This window comes from Scyliorhinus torazame, chromosome 5 (assembly GCF_047496885.1).
Source record: "Scyliorhinus torazame isolate Kashiwa2021f chromosome 5, sScyTor2.1, whole genome shotgun sequence".
Lineage (NCBI taxonomy): Eukaryota > Metazoa > Chordata > Chondrichthyes > Carcharhiniformes > Scyliorhinidae > Scyliorhinus > Scyliorhinus torazame.
Window position 1 is genome coordinate 122,090,699 of NC_092711.1, and position 25,721 is coordinate 122,116,419.

The 25,721-nt window shown below is 46.0% G+C and overlaps 16 non-coding genes across 16 annotated transcripts; all 16 read left to right on the plus strand.

The window, feature by feature from the left end:
• Positions 1 to 1,399: 1,399 nt before the first annotated feature.
• On the plus strand, positions 1,400 to 1,472 carry trnav-uac (transfer RNA valine (anticodon UAC)). The gene has a single exon. It is a non-coding gene; the product is annotated as a tRNA-Val (tRNA).
• Positions 1,473 to 3,907: 2,435 nt separating this feature from the next.
• On the plus strand, positions 3,908 to 3,980 carry trnav-aac (transfer RNA valine (anticodon AAC)). Its single transcript has one exon. It is a non-coding gene; the product is annotated as a tRNA-Val (tRNA).
• A 2,435-nt stretch (positions 3,981 to 6,415) lies between these two features.
• Positions 6,416 to 6,488, plus strand: trnav-aac (transfer RNA valine (anticodon AAC)). The gene has a single exon. It is a non-coding gene; the product is annotated as a tRNA-Val (tRNA).
• A 2,435-nt stretch (positions 6,489 to 8,923) lies between these two features.
• On the plus strand, positions 8,924 to 8,996 carry trnav-aac (transfer RNA valine (anticodon AAC)). The gene has a single exon. It is a non-coding gene; the product is annotated as a tRNA-Val (tRNA).
• Positions 8,997 to 10,451: 1,455 nt separating this feature from the next.
• On the plus strand, positions 10,452 to 10,524 carry trnar-acg (transfer RNA arginine (anticodon ACG)). Its single transcript has one exon. It is a non-coding gene; the product is annotated as a tRNA-Arg (tRNA).
• A 907-nt stretch (positions 10,525 to 11,431) lies between these two features.
• Positions 11,432 to 11,504, plus strand: trnav-aac (transfer RNA valine (anticodon AAC)). Its single transcript has one exon. It is a non-coding gene; the product is annotated as a tRNA-Val (tRNA).
• A 1,455-nt stretch (positions 11,505 to 12,959) lies between these two features.
• On the plus strand, positions 12,960 to 13,032 carry trnar-acg (transfer RNA arginine (anticodon ACG)). The gene has a single exon. It is a non-coding gene; the product is annotated as a tRNA-Arg (tRNA).
• Positions 13,033 to 13,939: 907 nt separating this feature from the next.
• On the plus strand, positions 13,940 to 14,012 carry trnav-aac (transfer RNA valine (anticodon AAC)). The gene has a single exon. It is a non-coding gene; the product is annotated as a tRNA-Val (tRNA).
• A 1,455-nt stretch (positions 14,013 to 15,467) lies between these two features.
• On the plus strand, positions 15,468 to 15,540 carry trnar-acg (transfer RNA arginine (anticodon ACG)). The gene has a single exon. It is a non-coding gene; the product is annotated as a tRNA-Arg (tRNA).
• An 894-nt stretch (positions 15,541 to 16,434) lies between these two features.
• trnav-aac (transfer RNA valine (anticodon AAC)) lies at positions 16,435 to 16,507 on the plus strand. The gene has a single exon. It is a non-coding gene; the product is annotated as a tRNA-Val (tRNA).
• Positions 16,508 to 17,962: 1,455 nt separating this feature from the next.
• trnar-acg (transfer RNA arginine (anticodon ACG)) lies at positions 17,963 to 18,035 on the plus strand. The gene has a single exon. It is a non-coding gene; the product is annotated as a tRNA-Arg (tRNA).
• Positions 18,036 to 18,942: 907 nt separating this feature from the next.
• Positions 18,943 to 19,015, plus strand: trnav-aac (transfer RNA valine (anticodon AAC)). The gene has a single exon. It is a non-coding gene; the product is annotated as a tRNA-Val (tRNA).
• A 1,455-nt stretch (positions 19,016 to 20,470) lies between these two features.
• trnar-acg (transfer RNA arginine (anticodon ACG)) lies at positions 20,471 to 20,543 on the plus strand. Its single transcript has one exon. It is a non-coding gene; the product is annotated as a tRNA-Arg (tRNA).
• A 907-nt stretch (positions 20,544 to 21,450) lies between these two features.
• Positions 21,451 to 21,523, plus strand: trnav-uac (transfer RNA valine (anticodon UAC)). Its single transcript has one exon. It is a non-coding gene; the product is annotated as a tRNA-Val (tRNA).
• Positions 21,524 to 23,433: 1,910 nt separating this feature from the next.
• trnav-uac (transfer RNA valine (anticodon UAC)) lies at positions 23,434 to 23,506 on the plus strand. The gene has a single exon. It is a non-coding gene; the product is annotated as a tRNA-Val (tRNA).
• A 1,445-nt stretch (positions 23,507 to 24,951) lies between these two features.
• Positions 24,952 to 25,024, plus strand: trnar-acg (transfer RNA arginine (anticodon ACG)). The gene has a single exon. It is a non-coding gene; the product is annotated as a tRNA-Arg (tRNA).
• Positions 25,025 to 25,721: the final 697 nt, after the last annotated feature.

Sequence of the window (25,721 nt, forward strand, 5' to 3'; positions counted from 1 at the left end):
ACTAAAATAAATTCCACATTAAGTCACAAGCACTGAATTTTCGACAGGCAATGAGAAGAAAAGGACCTTCTTATTTTGGATATGCGGAGCTAGTTCATCCACAACAGAATTTCATGCATTTACTAATGCAGATACACCTACTTATTCACCATCTCAAACATGTCTAAATGAACGACAAATGTAACTTACTGCGGATGCTTCATTCTGAAACAAAAACAGAACATACTGGACAATCTCAGCAGGACTGACGGCCTCTGTGGAGCGAGATGGCAGCGGTCGTTCCGGGCCTGGGTGACTCTTTGTCAAAGCTGGAGAACTGGAAATGGGGTCAGATTCAGACAAATGTGGATGGGGCGGGGTTGGCGTGCCCTATTGGGCCTCGATAGAGTGGTCAGCAATAGGTGGAAAATGACGAAAATGTCTCGGACAGAAAGAAAAAGGGAATGTAAATGAGGCTAATCAAGGCTAAGAAAGTTGCTGATAGTGGCGCCTCAAGAGATCAGAATGTGTTAATAGCAGAACAAAGAAAACAGTGTGTCAGCGAACAATTGGCGACAGGGTTGCTCAAGTAGGATGGTATGGGCTGGGGGGAGGGGCGCAATGCTGAGGGTAAAACATACCAATGGAAGGAATGAAAATAACTTGATGGAAATAAACAGATGGTGGAGGGAGAAGAGAGATTACACAGTCTGATGTTGTTGAACTGAATAAAATGAAATATACAGAGGGCTGCCTGAATCAACTGGAATTAGTCAATAGAGGTAAGTGAATGTCATACCCCTAGACCAACGAGCCCCGGGAAAGTAACAGAAGCACGCTGTTATTGCCATCGAAAGTCGATCTAACATCTGCGGAAAATACTGGAACAACTCAGCGAGTCAGGCGGAATTTGTCGACAGGACAACAAAGCTTGTCTTTCACCATCACCTTTCATTAAAACCGGGACGGGTTAGAAATGTCGGACGTTTTAACCAAGTCAAATCCTGGTGGGAGCAAACAGAACAACAGGAAAGCGCTCTGACAGGGTGCAAGTCAGGAGAGATTAAATGAGAAAAGGCCTAGGGTTCCCTGGCCACAGAGTGAGGTGAGCATCGAATGAGAGAATAATTACACCACAGTATGAGGCCATTCCAGCCGCTGTGTCTGTGCCAGCTCTCAACAACTACCGCCCGGATACAAAGAAGAAGTGGAAACAAGATTCAAACCCAAATCTGCGATGGAAGGACACACAGAATGGGGGCAGCATTTACAGTGTGAGACTGTTGCACACACTATGAGTGTGAAAGCTGTAAGAAACAGCAGTCGTCTTGTAATAAGTGGCCTAGCCTCTCAGCCTCACCATGCGAATCTGCAGCAAACAGTGAGGTTTCACATTGTACACGTCCGCTGATTGCCAGCTGTTTCTGTAGTGTAGTGGTTATCACATTCGCCTTACACGCGAAAAGTCCCCGGTTCGAAACCGGGCAGAAACATCTCGTATTTCCAGTTTAGTCTGTTGCTGACTATTGCCGCAATCTCGTAACTGGTCTTCATCAACGAGAAATAGCAAAATGCATGCACCCGTCTGGTTGTGGTTATTTACGAAAGCCCTGCCTTCTCAATTTAACTTCCACTTCAAGCAAAACATAACTTATCTTCAGGTCTGTAAAGTTCGATTCCTGATTGTTTTATAAGTTGAGACATCGGTTTTAAAGAAACGGCTGTCTTCTTGTAATAAGTGACATGGCCTCTCAGACGAACCATGAGAAGCTGCAGCAACACAGTGAGGTTGAACATTGCACAAGTCCATTGATTACTGCACCGCCAGCGGTTTCTGTAGTGTAGTGGTTAGCACATTCCCCTAACATGCGAAAGGTCCCCGGGGCCATACCGGGTAGAAACATCAAGTGCTTCTCATGTTGTGTGAGGAATGTTTGCACAAAGTACTTTTGTTCCCCCATCTCGTATGTTCGAGGATTATGAGGTTTAGTCTCTCATGAGCCACTGAAATAAATTCCACATTAAGTAACAAGCACTGAATTTTCGACAGGCAATGAGAAGAAAAGGACCTTCCTATTTTGGATATTCGGAGCTAGTTCATCCACAACAGAATTTCATGCATTTACAAATGCAGATAAACATACTTATTCACCATCTCAAACATGTCTAAATGAACGACAAATGCAACTTACTGCGGATGCTTCATTCTGAAACAAAAACAGAACATACTGGACAATCTCAGCAGGACTGACAGCCTCTGTGGAGCGAGATGGCAGCGGTCGTTCCGGGCCTGGGTGACTCTTTGTCAAAGCTGGAGAACTGGAAATGGGGTCAGATTCAGACTAATGTGGATGGGGCGGGGTTGGCGTGCCCTATTGGGCCTCGATAGAGTGGTCAGCAATAGGTGGAAAATGACGAAAATGTCTCGGACAGAAAGAAAAAGGGAATGTAAATGAGGCTAATCAAGGTGCTGATAGTGGCGCCTCAAGAGATCAGAATGTGTTAATCGCAGAAAGTAAGCAGTGTGTCAGCGAACAATTGGCGACAGGGATCAGATTGCTCAAGTAGGATGGTATGGGCTGGGGGAGGGGGGCAATGCTGAGGGTAAAACATATCAATGCAAGGAATTAAAATAAGATGATGGATACAGATGGTGGAGGGGGAAGAAGCAGATGGTGGAGGGGGAAGAGAGGTTACACAGTCTGATGTTGTTGAACTGAATAAAATGAAACATACAGAGAGCTGCCTGAATCTACTGGAATAAGTCAATAGAAGTAAGTGAATATCCACACATAGACAAGCTTTTAGAAAATGTCTTGATTGTCTCGGGAACGTATTGGTTCCCTGCTGTGTGAGCTCAGCTTCTCAAAGGAAACCCAATGTGAATGAATCCCGCCGAATGCGCCACAGAGGCTCAACAAGGAATAGCAAAATGCATGCACCCGGCTGGGCCAGTGGCGCAAGGGATAACGCGTCTGCCTACGAATTAGGAGATTCCACGTTCAACTCCTGGCTGGCTCGGAATTCGAACTTTTGGCGTGCGCTTTAACTCACTGGGTGGGACAGCTGATTCTTGATGCAGAGCAAAGTGAGCAGAACGTCTTCAATTCTCGTATCGAAAGTTGATCCGACATCTGCGGAAGATACTGGAACAACTCAGCGAGTCAGGCGGGATTTGTCGACAGGACAACACAGCTCGTATTTCACCATCACTTTTCATTAAAACCGGGACGGGTTAGAAATGTCGGACGTTTTAACCAAGCCAAATCCCGGTGGGAGCAAACAGAATAACAGGAAAGCGCTCTGACAGGGTGCAAGTCAGGAGAGATTAAATGAGAAAAGTCCTAGGGTTCCCTGGCCACAGAGTGAGGTGAGCATCGAATGAGAGAATAATTACACCACAGTATGAGGCCATTCCAGCCGCTGTGTCTGTGCCAGCTCTCAGCAACTACCGCCCGGATACAAAGACGAAGTGGAAACAAGATTCAAACCCAAATCTGCGATGGTAGTACACACAGAATGGGGGCAGCATTTACAGTGTGAGACGGTTGCACACACTATGAGTGTGAAAGCTGTATTGAGCCCAGTGGAAAGATGCGCTGCTGTTCCTCGAGTGTTTGTTGAGCTTCTTTGGAACATTTCAGGAGGCCGAGGTCCGGAAGGTCAGCGTTAAGATGCAGCTCTCCAGTCAGTTCAATTCTCCACTTTGGCTCTGTAGATTAGATGGGTCACGTCCCTGTGAAGTTAACGCAGATCATGTTAAGTTCAATCTAATTTCTACATCTCGTGGTTTTATATGTTGAAACATCTGTTTTTGAAAGAAACAGCAGTCGACTTGTAATAAGTGGCCTAGCCTCTCAGCCTCACCATGCGAATCTGCAGCAACACAGTGAGGTTGCACATTGTACACGTCTGTTGTTTGCCAGCTGTTTCTGTAGTGTAGTGGTTATCACATTCGCCTAACACGCGAAAGGTCCCCGGTTCGAAACCGGGCAGAAACATCTCGTATTTCCAGTTTAGTCTGTTGCTGACTATTGCCGCAATCTCGTAACTGGTCTTCATCAACGAGAAATAGCAAAATGCATGCACCCGTCTGGTTGTGGTTATTTTCGAAAGCCCTGCCTTCTCAATTTAACTTCCACTTCAAGCAAAACATAACTTATCTTCAGTTCTGTAAAGTTCGATTCCTGATTGTTTTATAAGTTGAGACATCGGTTTTAAAGAAACGGCTGTCTTCTTGTAATAAGTGACATGGCCTCTCAGACGAACCATGAGAAGCTGCAGCAACACAGTGAGGTTGAACATTGCACAAGTCCATTGATTACTGCACCGCCAGCGGTTTCTGTAGTGTAGTGGTTAGCACATTCCCCTAACATGCGAAAGGTCCCCGGGGCCATACCGGGTAGAAACATCAAGTGCTTCTCATGTTGTGTGAGGAATGTTTGCACAAAGTACTTTTGTTCCCCCATCTCGTATGTTCGAGGATTATGAGGTTTAGTCTCTCATGAGCCACTGAAATAAATTCCACATTAAGTAACAAGCACTGAATTTTCGACAGGCAATGAGAAGAAAAGGACCTTCCTATTTTGGATATTCGGAGCTAGTTCATCCACAACAGAATTTCATGCATTTACAAATGCAGATAAACATACTTATTCACCATCTCAAACATGTCTAAATGAACGACAAATGCAACTTACTGCGGATGCTTCATTCTGAAACAAAAACAGAACATACTGGACAATCTCAGCAGGACTGACAGCCTCTGTGGAGCGAGATGGCAGCGGTCGTTCCGGGCCTGGGTGACTCTTTGTCAAAGCTGGAGAACTGGAAATGGGGTCAGATTCAGACTAATGTGGATGGGGCGGGGTTGGCGTGCCCTATTGGGCCTCGATAGAGTGGTCAGCAATAGGTGGAAAATGACGAAAATGTCTCGGACAGAAAGAAAAAGGGAATGTAAATGAGGCTAATCAAGGTGCTGATAGTGGCGCCTCAAGAGATCAGAATGTGTTAATCGCAGAAAGTAAGCAGTGTGTCAGCGAACAATTGGCGACAGGGATCAGATTGCTCAAGTAGGATGGTATGGGCTGGGGGAGGGGGGCAATGCTGAGGGTAAAACATATCAATGCAAGGAATTAAAATAAGATGATGGATACAGATGGTGGAGGGGGAAGAAGCAGATGGTAGAGGGGGAAGAGAGGTTACACAGTCTGATGTTGTTGAACTGAATAAAATGAAACATACAGAGAGCTGCCTGAATCTACTGGAATAAGTCAATAGAAGTAAGTGAATATCCACACATAGACAAGCTTTTAGAAAATGTCTTGATTGTCTCGGGAACGTATTGGTTCCCTGCTGTGTGAGCTCAGCTTCTCAAAGGAAACCCAATGTGAATGAATCCCGCCGAATGCGCCACAGAGGCTCAACAAGGAATAGCAAAATGCATGCACCCGGCTGGGCCAGTGGCGCAAGGGATAACGCGTCTGCCTACGAATTAGGAGATTCCACGTTCAACTCCTGGCTGGCTCGGAATTCGAACTTTTGGCGTGCGCTTTAACTCACTGGGTGGGACAGCTGATTCTTGATGCAGAGCAAAGTGAGCAGAACGTCTTCAATTCTCGTATCGAAAGTTGATCCGACATCTGCGGAAGATACTGGAACAACTCAGCGAGTCAGGCGGGATTTGTCGACAGGACAACACAGCTCGTATTTCACCATCACTTTTCATTAAAACCGGGACGGGTTAGAAATGTCGGACGTTTTAACCAAGCCAAATCCCGGTGGGAGCAAACAGAATAACAGGAAAGCGCTCTGACAGGGTGCAAGTCAGGAGAGATTAAATGAGAAAAGTCCTAGGGTTCCCTGGCCACAGAGTGAGGTGAGCATCGAATGAGAGAATAATTACACCACAGTATGAGGCCATTCCAGCCGCTGTGTCTGTGCCAGCTCTCAGCAACTACCGCCCGGATACAAAGACGAAATGGAAACAAGATTCAAACCCAAATCTGCGATGGTAGTACACACAGAATGGGGGCAGCATTTACAGTGTGAGACGGTTGCACACACTATGAGTGTGAAAGCTGTATTGAGCCCAGTGGAAAGATGCGCTGCTGTTCCTCGAGTGTTTGTTGAGCTTCTTTGGAACATTTCAGGAGGCCGAGGTCCGGAAGGTCAGCGTTAAGATGCAGCTCTCCAGTCAGTTCAATTCTCCACTTTGGCTCTGTAGATTAGATGGGTCACGTCCCTGTGAAGTTAACGCAGATCATGTTAAGTTCAATCTAATTTCTACATCTCGTGGTTTTATATGTTGAAACATCTGTTTTTGAAAGAAACAGCAGTCGACTTGTAATAAGTGGCCTAGCCTCTCAGCCTCACCATGCGAATCTGCAGCAACACAGTGAGGTTGCACATTGTACACGTCCGTTGATTGCCAGCTGTTTCTGTAGTGTAGTGGTTATCACATTCGCCTAACACGCGAAAGGTCCCCGGTTCGAAACCGGGCAGAAACATCTCGTATTTCCAGTTTAGTCTGTTGCTGACTATTGCCGCAATCTCGTAACTGGTCTTCATCAACGAGAAATAGCAAAATGCATGCACCCGTCTGGTTGTGGTTACTTTCGAAAGCCCTGCCTTCTCAATTTAACTTCCACTTCAAGCAAAACATAACTTATCTTCAGGTCTGTAAAGTTCGATTCCTGATTGTTTTATAAGTTGAGACATCGGTTTTAAAGAAACGGCTGTCTTCTTGTAATAAGTGACATGGCCTCTCAGACGAACCATGAGAAGCTGCAGCAACACAGTGAGGTTGAACATTGCACAAGTCCATTGATTACTGCACCGCCAGCGGTTTCTGTAGTGTAGTGGTTAGCACATTCCCCTAACATGCGAAAGGTCCCCGGGGCCATACCGGGTAGAAACATCAAGTGCTTCTCATGTTGTGTGAGGAATGTTTGCACAAAGTACTTTTGTTCCCCCATCTCGTATGTTCGAGGATTATGAGGTTTAGTCTCTCATGAGCCACTGAAATAAATTCCACATTAAGTAACAAGCACTGAATTTTCGACAGGCAATGAGAAGAAAAGGACCTTCCTATTTTGGATATTCGGAGCTAGTTCATCCACAACAGAATTTCATGCATTTACAAATGCAGATAAACATACTTATTCACCATCTCAAACATGTCTAAATGAACGACAAATGCAACTTACTGCGGATGCTTCATTCTGAAACAAAAACAGAACATACTGGACAATCTCAGCAGGACTGACAGCCTCTGTGGAGCGAGATGGCAGCGGTCGTTCCGGGCCTGGGTGACTCTTTGTCAAAGCTGGAGAACTGGAAATGGGGTCAGATTCAGACTAATGTGGATGGGGCGGGGTTGGCGTGCCCTATTGGGCCTCGATAGAGTGGTCAGCAATAGGTGGAAAATGACGAAAATGTCTCGGACAGAAAGAAAAAGGGAATGTAAATGAGGCTAATCAAGGTGCTGATAGTGGCGCCTCAAGAGATCAGAATGTGTTAATCGCAGAAAGTAAGCAGTGTGTCAGCGAACAATTGGCGACAGGAATCAGATTGCTCAAGTAGGATGGTATGGGCTGGGGGAGGGGGGCAATGCTGAGGGTAAAACATATCAATGCAAGGAATTAAAATAAGATGATGGATACAGATGGTGGAGGGGGAAGAAGCAGATGGTGGAGGGGGAAGAGAGGTTACACAGTCTGATGTTGTTGAACTGAATAAAATGAAACATACAGAGAGCTGCCTGAATCTACTGGAATAAGTCAATAGAAGTAAGTGAATATCCACACATAGACAAGCTTTTAGAAAATGTCTTGATTGTCTCGGGAACGTATTGGTTCCCTGCTGTGTGAGCTCAGCTTCTCAAAGGAAACCCAATGTGAATGAATCCCGCCGAATGCGCCACAGAGGCTCAACAAGGAATAGCAAAATGCATGCACCCGGCTGGGCCAGTGGCGCAAGGGATAACGCGTCTGCCTACGAATTAGGAGATTCCACGTTCAACTCCTGGCTGGCTCGGAATTCGAACTTTTGGCGTGCGCTTTAACTCACTGGGTGGGACAGCTGATTCTTGATGCAGAGCAAAGTGAGCAGACCGTCTTCAATTCTCGTATCGAAAGTTGATCCGACATCTGCGGAAGATACTGGAACAACTCAGCGAGTCAGGCGGGATTTGTCGACAGGACAACACAGCTCGTATTTCACCATCACTTTTCATTAAAACCGGGACGGGTTAGAAATGTCGGACGTTTTAACCAAGCCAAATCCCGGTGGGAGCAAACAGAATAACAGGAAAGCGCTCTGACAGGGTGCAAGTCAGGAGAGATTAAATGAGAAAAGTCCTAGGGTTCACTGGCCACAGAGTGAGGTGAGCATCGAATGAGAGAATAATTACACCACAGTATGAGGCCATTCCAGCCGCTGTGTCTGTGCCAGCTCTCAGCAACTACCGCCCGGATACAAAGACGAAGTGGAAACAAGATTCAAACCCAAATCTGCGATGGTAGTACACACAGAATGGGGGCAGCATTTACAGTGTGAGACGGTTGCACACACTATGAGTGTGAAAGCTGTATTGAGCCCAGTGGAAAGATGCGCTGCTGTTCCTCGAGTGTTTGTTGAGCTTCTTTGGAACATTTCAGGAGGCCGAGGTCCGGAAGGTCAGCGTTAAGATGCAGCTCTCCAGTCAGTTCAATTCTCCACTTTGGCTCTGTAGATTAGATGGGTCACGTCCCTGTGAAGTTAACGCAGATCATGTTAAGTTCAATCTAATTTCTACATCTCGTGGTTTTATATGTTGAAACATCTGTTTTTGAAAGAAACAGCAGTCGACTTGTAATAAGTGGCCTAGCCTCTCAGCCTCACCATGCGAATCTGCAGCAACACAGTGAGGTTGCACATTGTACACGTCCGTTGATTGCCAGCTGTTTCTGTAGTGTAGTGGTTATCACATTCGCCTAACACGCGAAAGGTCCCCGGTTCGAAACCGGGCAGAAACATCTCGTATTTCCAGTTTAGTCTGTTGCTGACTATTGCCGCAATCTCGTAACTGGTCTTCATCAACGGGAAATAGCAAAATGCATGCACCCGTCTGGTTGTGGTTATTTTCGAAAGCCCTGCCTTCTCAATTTAACTTCCACTTCAAGCAAAACATAACTTATCTTCAGGTCTGTAAAGTTCGATTCCTGATTGTTTTATAAGTTGAGACATCGGTTTTAAAGAAACGGCTGTCTTCTTGTAATAAGTGACATGGCCTCTCAGACGAACCATGAGAAGCTGCAGCAACACAGTGAGGTTGAACATTGCACAAGTCCATTGATTACTGCACCGCCAGCGGTTTCTGTAGTGTAGTGGTTAGCACATTCCCCTAACATGCGAAAGGTCCCCGGGGCCATACCGGGTAGAAACATCAAGTGCTTCTCATGTTGTGTGAGGAATGTTTGCACAAAGTACTTTTGTTCCCCCATCTCGTATGTTCGAGGATTATGAGGTTTAGTCTCTCATGAGCCACTGAAATAAATTCCACATTAAGTAACAAGCACTGAATTTTCGACAGGCAATGAGAAGAAAAGGACCTTCCTATTTTGGATATTCGGAGCTAGTTCATCCACAACAGAATTTCATGCATTTACAAATGCAGATAAACATACTTATTCACCATCTCAAACATGTCTAAATGAACGACAAATGCAACTTACTGCGGATGCTTCATTCTGAAACAAAAACAGAACATACTGGACAATCTCAGCAGGACTGACAGCCTCTGTGGAGCGAGATGGCAGCGGTCGTTCCGGGCCTGGGTGACTCTTTGTCAAAGCTGGAGAACTGGAAATGGGGTCAGTTTCAGACTAATGTGGATGGGGCGGGGTTGGCGTGCCCTATTGGGCCTCGATAGAGTGGTCAGCAATAGGTGGAAAATGACGAAAATGTCTCGGACAGAAAGAAAAAGGGAATGTAAATGAGGCTAATCAAGGTGCTGATAGTGGCGCCTCAAGAGATCAGAATGTGTTAATCGCAGAAAGTAAGCAGTGTGTCAGCGAACAATTGGCGACAGGGATCAGATTGCTCAAGTAGGATGGTATGGGCTGGGGGAGGGGGGCAATGCTGAGGGTAAAACATATCAATGCAAGGAATTAAAATAAGATGATGGATACAGATGGTGGAGGGGGAAGAAGCAGATGGTGGAGGGGGAAGAGAGGTTACACAGTCTGATGTTGTTGAACTGAATAAAATGAAACATACAGAGAGCTGCCTGAATCTACTGGAATAAGTCAATAGAAGTAAGTGAATATCCACACATAGACAAGCTTTTAGAAAATGTCTTGATTGTCTCGGGAACGTATTGGTTCCCTGCTGTGTGAGCTCAGCTTCTCAAAGGAAACCCAATGTGAATGAATCCCGCCGAATGCGCCACAGAGGCTCAACAAGGAATAGCAAAATGCATTCACCCGGCTGGGCCAGTGGCGCAATGGATAACGCGTCTGACTACGAATCAGGAGATTCCAGGTTCGACTCCTGGCTGGCTCGAAATTCGAACTTTTGGCGTGCGCTTTAACTCACTGGGTGGGACAGCTGATTCTTGATGCAGCGCAAAGTGAGCAGAACGTCTTCAATTCTCGTATCGAAAGTTGATCCGACATCTGCGGAAGATACTGGAACAACTCAGCGAGTCAGGCGGCATTTGTCGACAGGACAACACAGCTCGTCTTTCACCATCACTTTTCATTAAAACCGGGACGGGTTAGAAATGTCGGACGTTTTAACCAAGTCAAATCCCGGTGGGAGCAAACAGAATAACAGGAAAGCGCTCTGACAGGGTGCAAGTCAGGAGAGATTAAATGAGAAAAGGCCTAGGGTTCCCTGGCCACAGAGTGAGGTGAGCATCGAATGAGAGAATAATTACACCACAGTATGAGGCCATTCCAGCCGCTGTGTCTGGGCCAGCTCTCAGCAACTGCTGCCCGGATACAAAGACGAAGTGGAAACAAGATTCAAACCCAAATCTGCGATGGTAGTACACACAGAATGGGGGCAGCATTTACAGTGTGAGACGGTTGCACACACTATGAGTGTGAAAGCTGTATTGAGCCCAGTGGAAAGATGCGCTGCTGTTCCTCGAGTGTTTGTTGAGCTTCTTTGGAACATTTCAGGAGGCCGAGGTCCGGAAGGTCAGCGTTAAGATGCAGCTCTCCAGTCAGTTCAATTCTCCACTTTGGCTCTGTAGATTAGATGGGTCACGTCCCTGTGAAGTTAACGCAGATCATGTTAAGTTCGATCTAATTTCTACATCTCGTGGTTTTATATGTTGAAACATCTGTTTTTGAAAGAAACAGCAGTCGACTTGTAATAAGTGGCCTAGCCTCTCAGCCTCACCATGCGAATCTGCAGCAACACAGTGAGGTTGCACATTGTACACGTCCGTTGATTGCCAGCTGTTTCTGTAGTGTAGTGGTTATCACATTCGCCTAACACGCGAAAAGTCCCCGGTTCGAAACCGGGCAGAAACATCTCGTATTTCCAGTTTAGTCTGTTGCTGACTATTGCCGCAATCTCGTAACTGGTCTTCATCAACGAGAAATAGCAAAATGCATGCACCCGTCTGGTTGTGGTTATTTTCGAAAGCCCTGCCTTCTCAATTTAACTTCCACTTCAAGCAAAACATAACTTATCTTCAGTTCTGTAAAGTTCGATTCCTGATTGTTTTATAAGTCGAGACATCGGTTTTAAAGAAACGGCTGTCTTCTTGTAATAAGTGACATGGCCTCTCAGACGAACCATGAGAAGCTGCAGCAACACAGTGAGGTTGAACATTGCACAAGTCCATTGATTACTGCACCGCCAGCGGTTTCTGTAGTGTAGTGGTTGGCACATTCCCCTAACATGCGAAAGGTCCCCGGGGCCATACCGGGTAGAAACATCAAGTGCTTCTCATGTTGTGTGAGGAATGTTTGCACAAAGTACTTTTGTTCCCCCATCTCGTATGTTCGAGGATTATGAGGTTTAGTCTCTCATGAGCCACTGAAATAAATTCCACATTAAGTAACAAGCACTGAATTTTCGACAGGCAATGAGAAGAAAAGGACCTTCCTATTTTGGATATTCGGAGCTAGTTCATCCACAACAGAATTTCATGCATTTACAAATGCAGATAAACATACTTATTCACCATCTCAAACATGTCTAAATGAACGACAAATGCAACTTACTGCGGATGCTTCATTCTGAAACAAAAACGGAACATACTGGACAATCTCAGCAGGACTGACAGCCTCTGTGGAGCGAGATGGCAGCGGTCGTTCCGGGCCTGGGTGACTCTTTGTCAAAGCTGGAGAACTGGAAATGGGGTCAGATTCAGACTAATGTGGATGGGGCGGGGTTGGCGTGCCCTATTGGGCCTCGATAGAGTGGTCAGCAATAGGTGGAAAATGACGAAAATGTCTCGGACAGAAAGAAAAAGGGAATGTAAATGAGGCTAATCAAGGTGCTGATAGTGGCGCCTCAAGAGATCAGAATGTGTTAATCGCAGAAAGTAAGCAGTGTGTCAGCGAACAATTGGCGACAGGGATCAGATTGCTCAAGTAGGATGGTATGGGCTGGGGGAGGGGGGCAATGCTGAGGGTAAAACATATCAATGCAAGGAATTAAAATAAGATGATGGATACAGATGGTGGAGGGGGAAGAAGCAGATGGTGGAGGGGGAAGAGAGGTTACACAGTCTGATGTTGTTGAACTGAATAAAATGAAACATACAGAGAGCTGCCTGAATCTACTGGAATAAGTCAATAGAAGTAAGTGAATATCCACACATAGACAAGCTTTTAGAAAATGTCTTGATTGTCTCGGGAACGTATTGGTTCCCTGCTGTGTGAGCTCAGCTTCTCAAAGGAAACCCAATGTGAATGAATCCCGCCGAATGCGCCACAGAGGCTCAACAAGGAATAGCAAAATGCATTCACCCGGCTGGGCCAGTGGCGCAATGGATAACGCGTCTGACTACGAATCAGGAGATTCCAGGTTCGACTCCTGGCTGGCTCGAAATTCGAACTTTTGGCGTGCGCTTTAACTCACTGGGTGGGACAGCTGATTCTTGATGCAGAGCAAAGTGAGCAGAACGTCTTCAATTCTCGTATCGAAAGTTGATCCGACATCTGCGGAAGATACTGGAACAACTCAGCGAGTCAGGCGGCATTTGTCGACAGGACAACACAGCTCGTCTTTCACCATCACTTTTCATTAAAACCGGGACGGGTTAGAAATGTCGGACGTTTTAACCAAGTCAAATCCCGGTGGGAGCAAACAGAATAACAGGAAAGCGCTCTGACAGGGTGCAAGTCAGGAGAGATTAAATGAGAAAAGGCCTAGGGTTCCCTGGCCACAGAGTGAGGTGAGCATCGAATGAGAGAATAATTACACCACAGTATGAGGCCATTCCAGCCGCTGTGTCTGGGCCAGCTCTCAGCAACTGCCGCCCGGATACAAAGACGAAGTGGAAACAAGATTCAAACCCAAATCTGCGATGGTAGTACACACAGAATGGGGGCAGCATTTACAGAGTGAGACGGTTGCACACACTATGAGTGTGAAAGCTGTATTGAGCCCAGTGGAAAGATGCGCTGCTGTTGCTCGAGTGTTTGTTGAGCTTCTTTGGAACATTTCAGGAGGCCGAGGTCCGGAAGGTCAGCGTTAAGATGCAGCTCTCCAGTCAGTTCAATTCTCCACTTTGGCTCTGTAGATTAGATGGGTCACGTCCCTGTGAAGTTAACGCAGATCATGTTAAGTTCGATCTAATTTCTTAATCTCGTGGTTTTATATGTTGAAACATCTGTTTTTGAAAGAAACAGCAGTCGACTTGTAATAAGTGGCCTAGCCTCTCAGCCTCACCATGCGAATCTGCAGCAACACAGTGAGGTTGCACATTGTACACGTCCGTTGATTGCCAGCTGTTTCTGTAGTGTAGTGGTTATCACATTCGCCTAACACGCGAAAAGTCCCCGGTTCGAAACCGGGCAGAAACATCTCGTATTTCCAGTTTAGTCTGTTGCTGACTATTGCCGCAATCTCGTAACTGGTCTTCATCAACGAGAAATAGCAAAATGCATGCACCCGTCTGGTTGTGGTTATTTTCGAAAGCCCTGCCTTCTCAGTTTAACTTCCACTTCAAGCAAAACATAACTTATCTTCAGTTCTGTAAAGTTCGATTCCTGATTGTTTTATAAGTTGAGACATCGGTTTTAAAGAAACGGCTGTCTTCTTGTAATAAGTGACATGGCCTCTCAGACGAACCATGAGAAGCTGCAGCAACACAGTGAGGTTGAACATTGCACAAGTCCATTGATTACTGCACCGCCAGCGGTTTCTGTAGTGTAGTGGTTAGCACATTCCCCTAACATGCGAAAGGTCCCCGGGGCCATACCGGGTAGAAACATCAAGTGCTTCTCATGTTGTGTGAGGAATGTTTGCACAAAGTACTTTTGTTCCCCCATCTCGTATGTTCGAGGATTATGAGGTTTAGTCTCTCATGAGCCACTGAAATAAATTCCACATTAAGTAACAAGCACTGAATTTTCGACAGGCAATGAGAAGAAAAGGACCTTCCTATTTTGGATATTCGGAGCTAGTTCATCCACAACAGAATTTCATGCATTTACAAATGCAGATAAACATACTTATTCACCATCTCAAACATGTCTAAATGAACGACAAATGCAACTTACTGCGGATGCTTCATTCTGAAACAAAAACGGAACATACTGGACAATCTCAGCAGGACTGACAGCCTCTGTGGAGCGAGATGGCAGCGGTCGTTCCGGGCCTGGGTGACTCTTTGTCAAAGCTGGAGAACTGGAAATGGGGTCAGATTCAGACTAATGTGGATGGGGCGGGGTTGGCGTGCCCTATTGGGCCTCGATAGAGTGGTCAGCAATAGGTGGAAAATGACGAAAATGTCTCGGACAGAAAGAAAAAGGGAATGTAAATGAGGCTAATCAAGGTGCTGATAGTGGCGCCTCAAGAGATCAGAATGTGTTAATCGCAGAAAGTAAGCAGTGTGTCAGCGAACAATTGGCGACAGGGATCAGATTGCTCAAGTAGGATGGTATGGGCTGGGGGAGGGGGGCAATGCTGAGGGTAAAACATATCAATGCAAGGAATTAAAATAAGATGATGGATACAGATGGTGGAGGGGGAAGAAGCAGATGGTGGAGGGGGAAGAGAGGTTACACAGTCTGATGTTGTTGAACTGAATAAAATGAAACATACAGAGAGCTGCCTGAATCTACTGGAATAAGTCAATAGAAGTAAGTGAATATCCACACATAGACAAGCTTTTAGAAAATGTCTTGATTGTCTCGGGAACGTATTGGTTCCCTGCTGTGTGAGCTCAGCTTCTCAAAGGAAACCCAATGTGAATGAATCCCGCCGAATGCGCCACAGAGGCTCAACAAGGAATAGCAAAATGCATTCACCCGGCTGGGCCAGTGGCGCAATGGATAACGCGTCTGACTACGAATCAGGAGATTCCAGGTTCGACTCCTGGCTGGCTCGAAATTCGAACTTTTGGCGTGCGCTTTAACTCACTGGGTGGGACAGCTGATTCTTGATGCAGAGCAAAGTGAGCAGAACGTCTTCAATTCTCGTATCGAAAGTTGATCCGACATCTGCGGAAGATACTGGAACAACTCAGCGAGTCAGGCGGCATTTGTCGACAGGACAACACAGCTCGTCTTTCACCATCACTTTTCATTAAAACCGGGACGGGTTAGAAATGTCGGACGTTTTAACCAAGTCAAATCCCGGTGGGAGCAAACAGAATAACAGGAAAGCGCAAGTCAGGAGAGATTAAATGAGAAAAGGCCTAGGGTTCCCTGGCCACAGAGTGAGGTGAGCATCGAATGAGAGAATAATTACACCACAGTATGAGGCCATTCCAGCCGCTGTGTCTGTGCCAGCTCTCAGCAACTACCGCCCGGATACAAAGACGAAATGGAAACAAGACTCAAACCCAAATCTGCGATGGTAGTACACACAGAATGGGGGCAGCATTTACAGTGTGAGACGGTTGCACACACTATGAGTGTGAAAGCTGTATTGAGCCCAGTGGAAAGATGCGCTGCTGTTCCTCGAGTGTTTGTTGAGCTTCTTTGGAACATTTCAGGAGGCCGAGGTCCGGAAGGTCAGCGTTAAGATGCAGCTCTCCAGTCAGTTCAATTCTCCACTTTGGCTCTGTAGATTAGATGGGTCACGTCCCTGTGAAGTTAACGCAGATCATGTTAAGTTCAATCTAATTTCTACATCTCGTGGTTTTATATGTTGAAACATCTGTTTTTGAAAGAAACAGCAGTCGACTTGTAATAAGTGGCCTAGCCTCTCAGCCTCACCATGCGAATCTGCAGCAACACAGTGAGGTTGCACATTGTACACGTCCGTTGATTGCCAGCTGTTTCTGTAGTGTAGTGGTTATCACATTCGCCTAACACGCGAAAGGTCCCCGGTTCGAAACCGGGCAGAAACATCTCGTATTTCCAGTTTAGTCTGTTGCTGACTATTGCCGCAATCTCGTAACTGGTCTTCATCAACGAGAAATAGCAAAATGCATGCACCCGTCTGGTTGTGGTTATTTTCGAAAGCCCTGCCTTCTCAATTTAACTTCCACTTCAAGCAAAACATAACTTATCTTCAGGTCTGTAAAGTTCGATTCCTGATTGTTTTATAAGTTGAGACATCGGTTTTAAAGAAACGTCTGTCTTCTTGTAATAAGTGACATGGCCTCTCAGACGAACCATGAGAAGCTGCAGCAACACAGTGAGGTTGAACATTGCACAAGTCCATTGATTACTGCACCGCCAGCGGTTTCTGTAGTGTAGTGGTTAGCACATTCCCCTAACATGCGAAAGGTCCCCGGGGCCATACCGGGTAGAAACATCAAGTGCTTCTCATGTTGTGTGAGGAATGTTTGCACAAAGTACTTTTGTTCCCCCATCTCGTATGTTCGAGGATTATGAGGTTTAGTCTCTCATGAGCCACTGAAATAAATTCCACATTAAGTAACAAGCACTGAATTTTCGACAGGCAATGAGAAGAAAAGGACCTTCCTATTTTGGATATTCGGAGCTAGTTCATCCACAACAGAATTTCATGCATTTACAAATGCAGATAAACATACTTATTCACCATCTCAAACATGTCTAAATGAACGACAAATGCAACTTACTGCGGATGCTTCATTCTGAAACAAAAACAGAACATACTGGACAATCTCAGCAGGACTGACAGCCTCTGTGGAGCGTGATGGCAGCGGTCGGTCCGGGTCTGGGTGACTCTTTGTCAAAGCTGGAGAACTGGAAATGGGGTCAGATTCAGACTAATGTGGATGGGGCGGGGTTGGCGTGCCCTATTGGGCCTCGATAGAGTGGTCAGCAATAGGTGGAAAATGACGAAAATGTCTCGGACAGAAAGAAAAAGGGAATGTAAATGAGGCTAATCAAGGTGCTGATAGTGGCGCCTCAAGAGATCAGAATGTGTTAATCGCAGAAAGTAAGCAGTGTGTCAGCGAACAATTGGCGACAGGGATCAGATTGCTCAAGTAGGATGGTATGGGCTGGGGGAGGGGGGCAATGCTGAGGGTAAAACATATCAATGCAAGGAATTAAAATAAGATGATGGATACAGATGGTGGAGGGGGAAGAAGCAGATGGTGGAGGGGGAAGAGAGGTTACACAGTCTGATGTTGTTGAACTGAATAAAATGAAACATACAGAGAGCTGCCTGAATCTACTGGAATAAGTCAATAGAAGTAAGTGAATATCCACACATAGACAAGCTTTTAGAAAATGTCTTGATTGTCTCGGGAACGTATTGGTTCCCTGCTGTGTGAGCTCAGCTTCTCAAAGGAAACCCAATGTGAATGAATCCCGCCGAATGCGCCACAGAGGCTCAACAAGGAATAGCAAAATGCATTCACCCGGCTGGGCCAGTGGCGCAATGGATAACGCGTCTGACTACGAATCAGGAGATTCCAGGTTCGACTCCTGGCTGGCTCGAAATTCGAACTTTTGGCGTGCGCTTTAACTCACTGGGTGGGACAGCTGATTCTTGATGCAGAGCAAAGTGAGCAGAACGTCTTCAATTCTCGTATCGAAAGTTGATCCGACATCTGCGGAAGATACTGGAACAACTCAGCGAGTCAGGCGGCATTTGTCGACAGGACAACACAGCTCGTCTTTCACCATCACTTTTCATTAAAACCGGGACGGGTTAGAAATGTCGGACGTTTTAACCAAGTCAAATCCCGGTGGGAGCAAACAGAATAACAGGAAAGCGCTCTGACAGGGTGCAAGTCAGGAGAGATTAAATGAGAAAAGGCCTAGGGTTCCCTGGCCACAGAGTGAGGTGAGCATCGAATGAGAGAATAATTACACCACAGTATGAGGCCATTCCAGCCGCTGTGTCTGTGCCAGCTCTCAGCAACTACCGCCCGGATACAAAGACGAAATGGAAACAAGACTCAAACCCAAATCTGCGATGGTAGTACACACAGAATGGGGGCAGCATTTACAGTGTGAGACGGTTGCACACACTATGAGTGTGAAAGCTGTATTGAGCCCAGTGGAAAGATGCGCTGCTGTTCCTCGAGTGTTTGTTGAGCTTCTTTGGAACATTTCAGGAGGCCGAGGTCCGGAAGGTCAGCGTTAAGATGCAGCTCTCCAGTCAGTTCAATTCTCCACTTTGGCTCTGTAGATTAGATGGGTCACGTCCCTGTGAAGTTAACGCAGATCATGTTAAGTTCAATCTAATTTCTACATCTCGTGGTTTTATATGTTGAAACATCTGTTTTTGAAAGAAACAGCAGTCGACTTGTAATAAGTGGCCTAGCCTCTCAGCCTCACCATGCGAATCTGCAGCAACACAGTGAGGTTGCACATTGTACACGTCCGTTGATTGCCAGCTGTTTCTGTAGTGTAGTGGTTATCACATTCGCCTAACACGCGAAAGGTCCCCGGTTCGAAACCGGGCAGAAACATCTCGTATTTCCAGTTTAGTCTGTTGCTGACTATTGCCGCAATCTCGTAACTGGTCTTCATCAACGAGAAATAGCAAAATGCATGCACCCGTCTGGTTGTGGTTATTTTCGAAAGCCCTGCCTTCTCAATTTAACTTCCACTTCAAGCAAAACATAACTTATCTTCAGGTCTGTAAAGTTCGATTCCTGATTGTTTTATAAGTTGAGACATCGGTTTTAAAGAAACGGCTGTCTTCTTGTAATAAGTGACATGGCCTCTCAGACGAACCATGAGAAGCTGCAGCAACACAGTGAGGTTGAACATTGCACAAGTCCATTGATTACTGCACCGCCAGCGGTTTCTGTAGTGTAGTGGTTAGCACATTCCCCTAACATGCGAAAGGTCCCCGGGGCCATACCGGGTAGAAACATCAAGTGCTTCTCATGTTGTGTGAGGAATGTTTGCACAAAGTACTTTTGTTCCCCCATCTCGTATGTTCGAGGATTATGAGGTTTAGTCTCTCATGAGCCACTGAAATAAATTCCACATTAAGTAACAAGCACTGAATTTTCGACAGGCAATGAGAAGAAAAGGACCTTCCTATTTTGGATATTCGGAGCTAGTTCATCCACAACAGAATTTCATGCATTTACAAATGCAGATAAACATACTTATTCACCATCTCAAACATGTCTAAATGAACGACAAATGCAACTTACTGCGGAAGCTTCATTCTGAAACAAAAACAGAACATACTGGACAATCTCAGCAGGACTGACAGCCTCTGTGGAGCGAGATGGCAGCGGTCGGTCCGGGTCTGGGTGACTCTTTGTCAAAGCTGGAGAACTGGAAATGGGGTCAGATTCAGACTAATGTGGATGGGGCGGGGTTGGCGTGCCCTATTGGGCCTCGATAGAGTGGTCAGCAATAGGTGGAAAATGACGAAAATGTCTCGGACAGAAAGAAAAAGGGAATGTAAATGAGGCTAATCAAGGTGCTGATAGTGGCGCCTCAAGAGATCAGAATGTGTTAATCGCAGAAAGTAAGCAGTGTGTCAGCGAACAATTGGCGACAGGGATCAGATTGCTCAAGTAGGATGGTATGGGCTTGGGGAGGGGGGCAATGCTGAGGGTAAAACATATCAATGCAAGGAATTAAAATAAGATGATGGATACAGATGGTGGAGGGGGAAGAAGCAGATGGTGGAGGGGGAAGAGAGGTTACACAGTCTGATGTTGTTGAACTGAATAAAATGAAACATACAGAGAGCTGCCTGAATCTACTGGAATAAGTCAATAGAAGTAAGTGAATATCCACACATAGACAAGCTTTTAGAAAATGTCTTGATTGTCTCGGGAACGTATTGGTTCCCTGCTGTGTGAGCTCAGCTTCTCAAAGGAAACCCAATGTGAATGAATCCCGCCGAATGCGCCACAGAGGCTCAACAAGGAATAGCAAAACGCATTCACCCGGCTGGGCCAGTGGCGCAATGGATAACGCGTTTGACTACGAATCAGGAGATTCCAGGTTCGACTCCTGGCTGGCTCGGAATTCGAACTTTTGGCGTGCGCTTTAACTCACTGGGTGGGACAGCTGATTCTTGATGCAGAGCAAAGTGAGCAGAACGTCTTCAATTCTCGTATCGAAAGTTGATCCGACATCTGCGGAAGATACTGGAACAACTCAGCGAGTCAGGCGGGATTTGTCGACAGGACAACACAGCTCGTCTTTCACCATCACTTTTCATTAAAACCGGGACGGGTTAGAAATGTCGGACGTTTTAACCAAGTCAAATCCCGGTGGGAGCAAACAGAATAACAGGAAAGCGCTCTGACAGGGTGCAAGTCAGGAGAGATTAGATGAGACAAGGATTAGGGTTCCCTGGCCACAGAGTGAGGTGGGCATCGAATGAGAGAATAATTACACCACAGTATGAGGCCATTCCAGCCGTTGTGTCTGTGCCAGCTCTCAGCAACTACCGCCCGGATACAAAGACGAAGTGGAAACAAGATTCAAACCCAAATCTGCGATGGTAGTACACACAGAATGGGGGCAGCATTTACAGTGTGAGACGGTTGCACACACTATGAGTGTGAAAGCTGTATTGAGCCCAGTGGAAAGATGCGCTGCTGTTCCTCGAGTGTTTGTTGAGCTTCTTTGGAACATTTCAGGAGGCCGAGGTCCGGGAGGTCAGCGTTAAGATGCAGCTCTCCAGTCAGTTCAATTCTCCACTTTGGCTCTGTGGATTAGTTGGGTCACGTCCCTGTGAAGTTAACGCAGATCATGTTAAGTTCGATCTAATTTCTACATCTCGTGGTTTTATATGTTGAAACATCTGTTTTTGAAAGAAACAGCAGTCGTCTTGTAATAAGTGGCCTAGCCTCTCAGCCTCACCATGCGAATCTGCAGCAACACAGTGAGGTTGCACATTGTACACGTCCGTTGATTGCCAGCTGTTTCTGTAGTGTAGTGGTTATCACATTCGACTTACACGCGATAGGTCCCCGGTTCGAAACCGGGCAGAAACATCTCGAACTTCCAGTTTAGTCTGTTGCTGACTATTGCCGCAATCTCGTAACTGGTCTTCATCAACGAGGAATAGCAAAATGCATGCACCCGTCTGGTTGTAGTTATTTACGAAAGCCCTGCATTCTCAATTTAACTTCCACTTCAAGCAAAACATAACTTATCTTCAGGTCTGTAAAGTTCGATTCCTGATTGTTTTATAAGTTGAGACATCGGTTTTAAAGAAACGGCTGTCTTCTTGTAATAAGTGACATGGCCTCTCAGACGAACCATGAGAAGCTGCAGCAACACAGTGAGGTTGAACATTGCACAAGTCCAATGATTACTGCACCGCCAGCGGTTTCTGTAGTGTAGTGGTTAGCACATTCCCCTAACATGCGAAAGGTCCTCGGGGCCATACCAGGTAGAAACATCAAGTGCTTCTCATGTTGTGTGAGGAATGTTTGCACAAAGTACTTTTGTTCCCCCATCTCGTATGTTCGAGGATTATGAGGTTTAGACTCTCATGAGCCACTAAAATAAATTCCACATTAAGTCACAAGCACTGAATTTTCGACAGGCAATGAGAAGAAAAGGACCTTCTTATTTTGGATATGCGGAGCTAGTTCATCCACAACAGAATTTCATCCATTTACTAATGCAGATACACCTACTTATTCACCATCTCAAACATGTCTAAATGAACGACAAATGCAACTTACTGCGGATGCTTCATTCTGAAACAAAAACAGAACATACTGGACAATCTCAGCAGGACTGACGGCCTCTGTGGAGCGAGATGGCAGCGGTCGTTCCGGGCCTGGGTGACTCTTTGTCAAAGCTGGAGAACTGGAAATGGGGTCAGATTCAGACAAATGTGGATGGGGCGGGGTTGGCGTGCCCTATTGGGCCTCGATAGAGTGGTCAGCAATAGGTGGAAAATGACGACAATGTCTCGGACAGAAAGAAAAAGGGAATGTAAATGAGGCTAATCAAGGCTAAGAAAGTTGCTGATAGTGGCGCCTCAAGAGATCAGAATGTGTTAATAGCAGAACAAAGAAAACAGTGTGTCAGCGAACAATTGGCGACAGGGTTGCTCAAGTAGGATGGTATGGGCTGGGGGGAGGGGCGCAATGCTGAGGGTAAAACATACCAATGGAAGGAATGAAAATAACTTGATGGAAATAAACAGATGGTGGAGGGAGAAGAGAGATTACACAGTCTGATGTTGTTGAACTGAATACAATGAAATATACAGAGGGCTGCCTGAATCAACTGGAATTAGTCAATAGAGGTAAGTGAATGTCATACCCCTAGACCAACGAGCCCCGGGAAAGTAACAGAAGCACGCTGTTATTGCCATCGAAAGTCGATCTAACATCTGCGGAAAATACTGGAACAACTCAGCGAGTCAGGCGGAATTTGTCGACAGGACAACAAAGCTTGTCTTTCACCATCACCTTTCATTAAAACCGGGACGGGTTAGAAATGTCGGACGTTTTAACCAAGTCAAATCCTGGTGGGAGCAAACAGAACAACAGGAAAGCGCTCTGACAGGGTGCAAGTCAGGAGAGATTAAATGAGAAAAGGCCTAGGGTTCCCTGGCCACAGAGTGAGGTGAGCATCGAATGAGAGAATAATTACACCACAGTATGAGGCCATTCCAGCCGCTGTGTCTGTGCCAGCTCTCAACAACTACCGCCCGGATACAAAGAAGAAGTGGAAACAAGATTCAAACCCAAATCTGCGATGGAAGGACACACAGAATGGGGGCAGCATTTACAGTGTGAGACTGTTGCACACACTATGAGTGTGAAAGCTGTAAGAAACAGCAGTCGTCTTGTAATAAGTGGCCTAGCCTCTCAGCCTCACCATGCGAATCTGCAGCAACACAGTGAGGTTTCACATTGTACACGTCCGCCGATTGCCAGCTGTTTCTGTAGTGTAGTGGTTATCACATTCGCCTTACACGCGAAAGGTCCCCGGTTCGAAACCGGGCAGAAACATCTCGTATTTCCAGTTTAGTCTATTGCCGCAATCTCGTAACTGGTCTTCATCAACGAAGAATAGCAAAATGCATGCACCCGTCTGGTTGTGGTTATTTACGAAAGCCCTGCATTCTCAATTTAACTTCCACTTCAAGCAAAACATAACTTATCTTCAGGTCTGTAAAGTTCGATTCCTGATTGTTTTATAAGTTGAGACATCGGTTTTAAAGAAACGGCTGTCTTCTTGTAATAAGTGACATGGCCTCTCAGACGAACCATGAGAATCTGCAGCAACTCAGTGAGGTTGAACATTGCACAAGTCCAATGATTACTGCACCGCCAGCGGTTTCTGTAGTGTAGTGGTTAGCACATTCCCCTAACATGCGAAAGGTCCCCGGGGCCATACCAGGTAGAAACATCAAGTGCTTCTCATGTTGTGTGAGGAATGTTTGCACAAAGTACTTTTGTTCCCCCATCTCGTATGTTCGAGGATTATGCGGATTAGTCTCTCATGAGCCACTAAACTAAATTCCACATTAAGTCACAAGCACTGAATTTTCGACAGGCAATGAGAAGAAAAGGACCTTCTTATTTTGGATATTCGGAGCTAGTTCATCCACAACAGAATTTCATGCATTTACAAATGCAGATAAACATACTTATTCACCATCTCAAACATGTCTAAATGAACGACAAATGCAACTTACTGCGGATGCTTCATTCTGAAACAAAAACAGAACATACTGGACAATCTCAGCAGGACTGACAGCCTCTGTGGAGCGAGATGGCAGCGGTCGTTCCGGGCCTGGGTGACTCTTTGTCAAAGCTGGAGAACTGGAAATGGGGTCAGATTCAGACTAATGTGGATGGGGCGGGGTTGGCGTGCCCTATTGGGCCTCGATAGAGTGGTCAGCAATAGGTGGAAAATGACGAAAATGTCTCGGACAGAAAGAAAAAGGGAATGTAAATGAGGCTAATCAAGGTGCTGATAGTGGCGCCTCAAGAGATCAGAATGTGTTAATCGCAGAAAGTAAGCAGTGTGTCAGCGAACAATTGGCGACAGGGATCAGATTGCTCAAGTAGGATGGTATGGGCTGGGGGAGGGGGGCAATGCTGAGGGTAAAACATATCAATGCAAGGAATTAAAATAAGATGATGGATACAGATGGTGGAGGGAGAAGAAGCAGATGGTGGAGGGGGAAGAGAGGTTACACAGTCTGATGTTGTTGAACTGAATAAAATGTAACATACAGAGAGCTGCCTGAATCTACTGGAATAAGTCAATAGAAGTAAGTGAATATCCACACATAGACAAGCTTTTAGAAAATGTCTTGATTGTCTCGGGAACGTATTGGTTCCCTGCTGTGTGAGCTCAGCTTCTCAAAGGAAACCCAATGTGAATGAATCCCGCCGAATGCGCCACAGAGGCTCAACAAGGAATAGCAAAATGCATTCACCCGGCTGGGCCAGTGGCGCAATGGATAACGCGTCTGACTACGAATCAGGAGATTCCAGGTTCGACTCCTGGCTGGCTCGAAATTCGAATTTTGGCGTGCGCTTTAACTCACTGGGTGGGACAGCTGATTCTTGATGCAGAGCAAAGTGAGCAGAACGTCTTCAATTCTCGTATCGAAAGTTGATCCGACATCTGCGGAAGATACTGGAACAACTCAGCGAGTCAGGCGGGATTTGTCGACAGGACAACACAGCTCGTCTTTCACCATCACTTTTCATTAAAACCGGGACGGGTTAGAAATGTCGGACGTTTTAACCAAGTCAAATCCCGGTGGGAGCAAACAGAATAACAGGAAAGCGCTCTGACAGGGTGCAAGTCAGGAGAGATTAAATGAGAAAAGGCCTAGGGTTCCCTGGCCACAGAGTGAGGTGAGCATCGAATGAGAGAATAATTACACCACAGTATGAGGCCATTCCAGCCGCTGTGTCTGTGCCAGCTCTCAGCAACTACCGCCCGGATACAAAGACGAAGTGGAAACAAGATTCAAACCCAAATCTGCGATGGTAGTACACACAGAATGGGGGCAGCATTTACAGTGTGAGACGGTTGCACACACTATGAGTGTGAAAGCTGTATTGAGCCCAGTGGAAAGATGCGCTGCTGTTCCTCGAGTGTTTGTTGAGCTTCTTTGGAACATTTCAGGAGGCCGAGGTCCGGGAGGTCAGCGTTAAGATGCAGCTCTCCAGTCAGTTCAATTCTCCACTTTGGCTCTGTGGA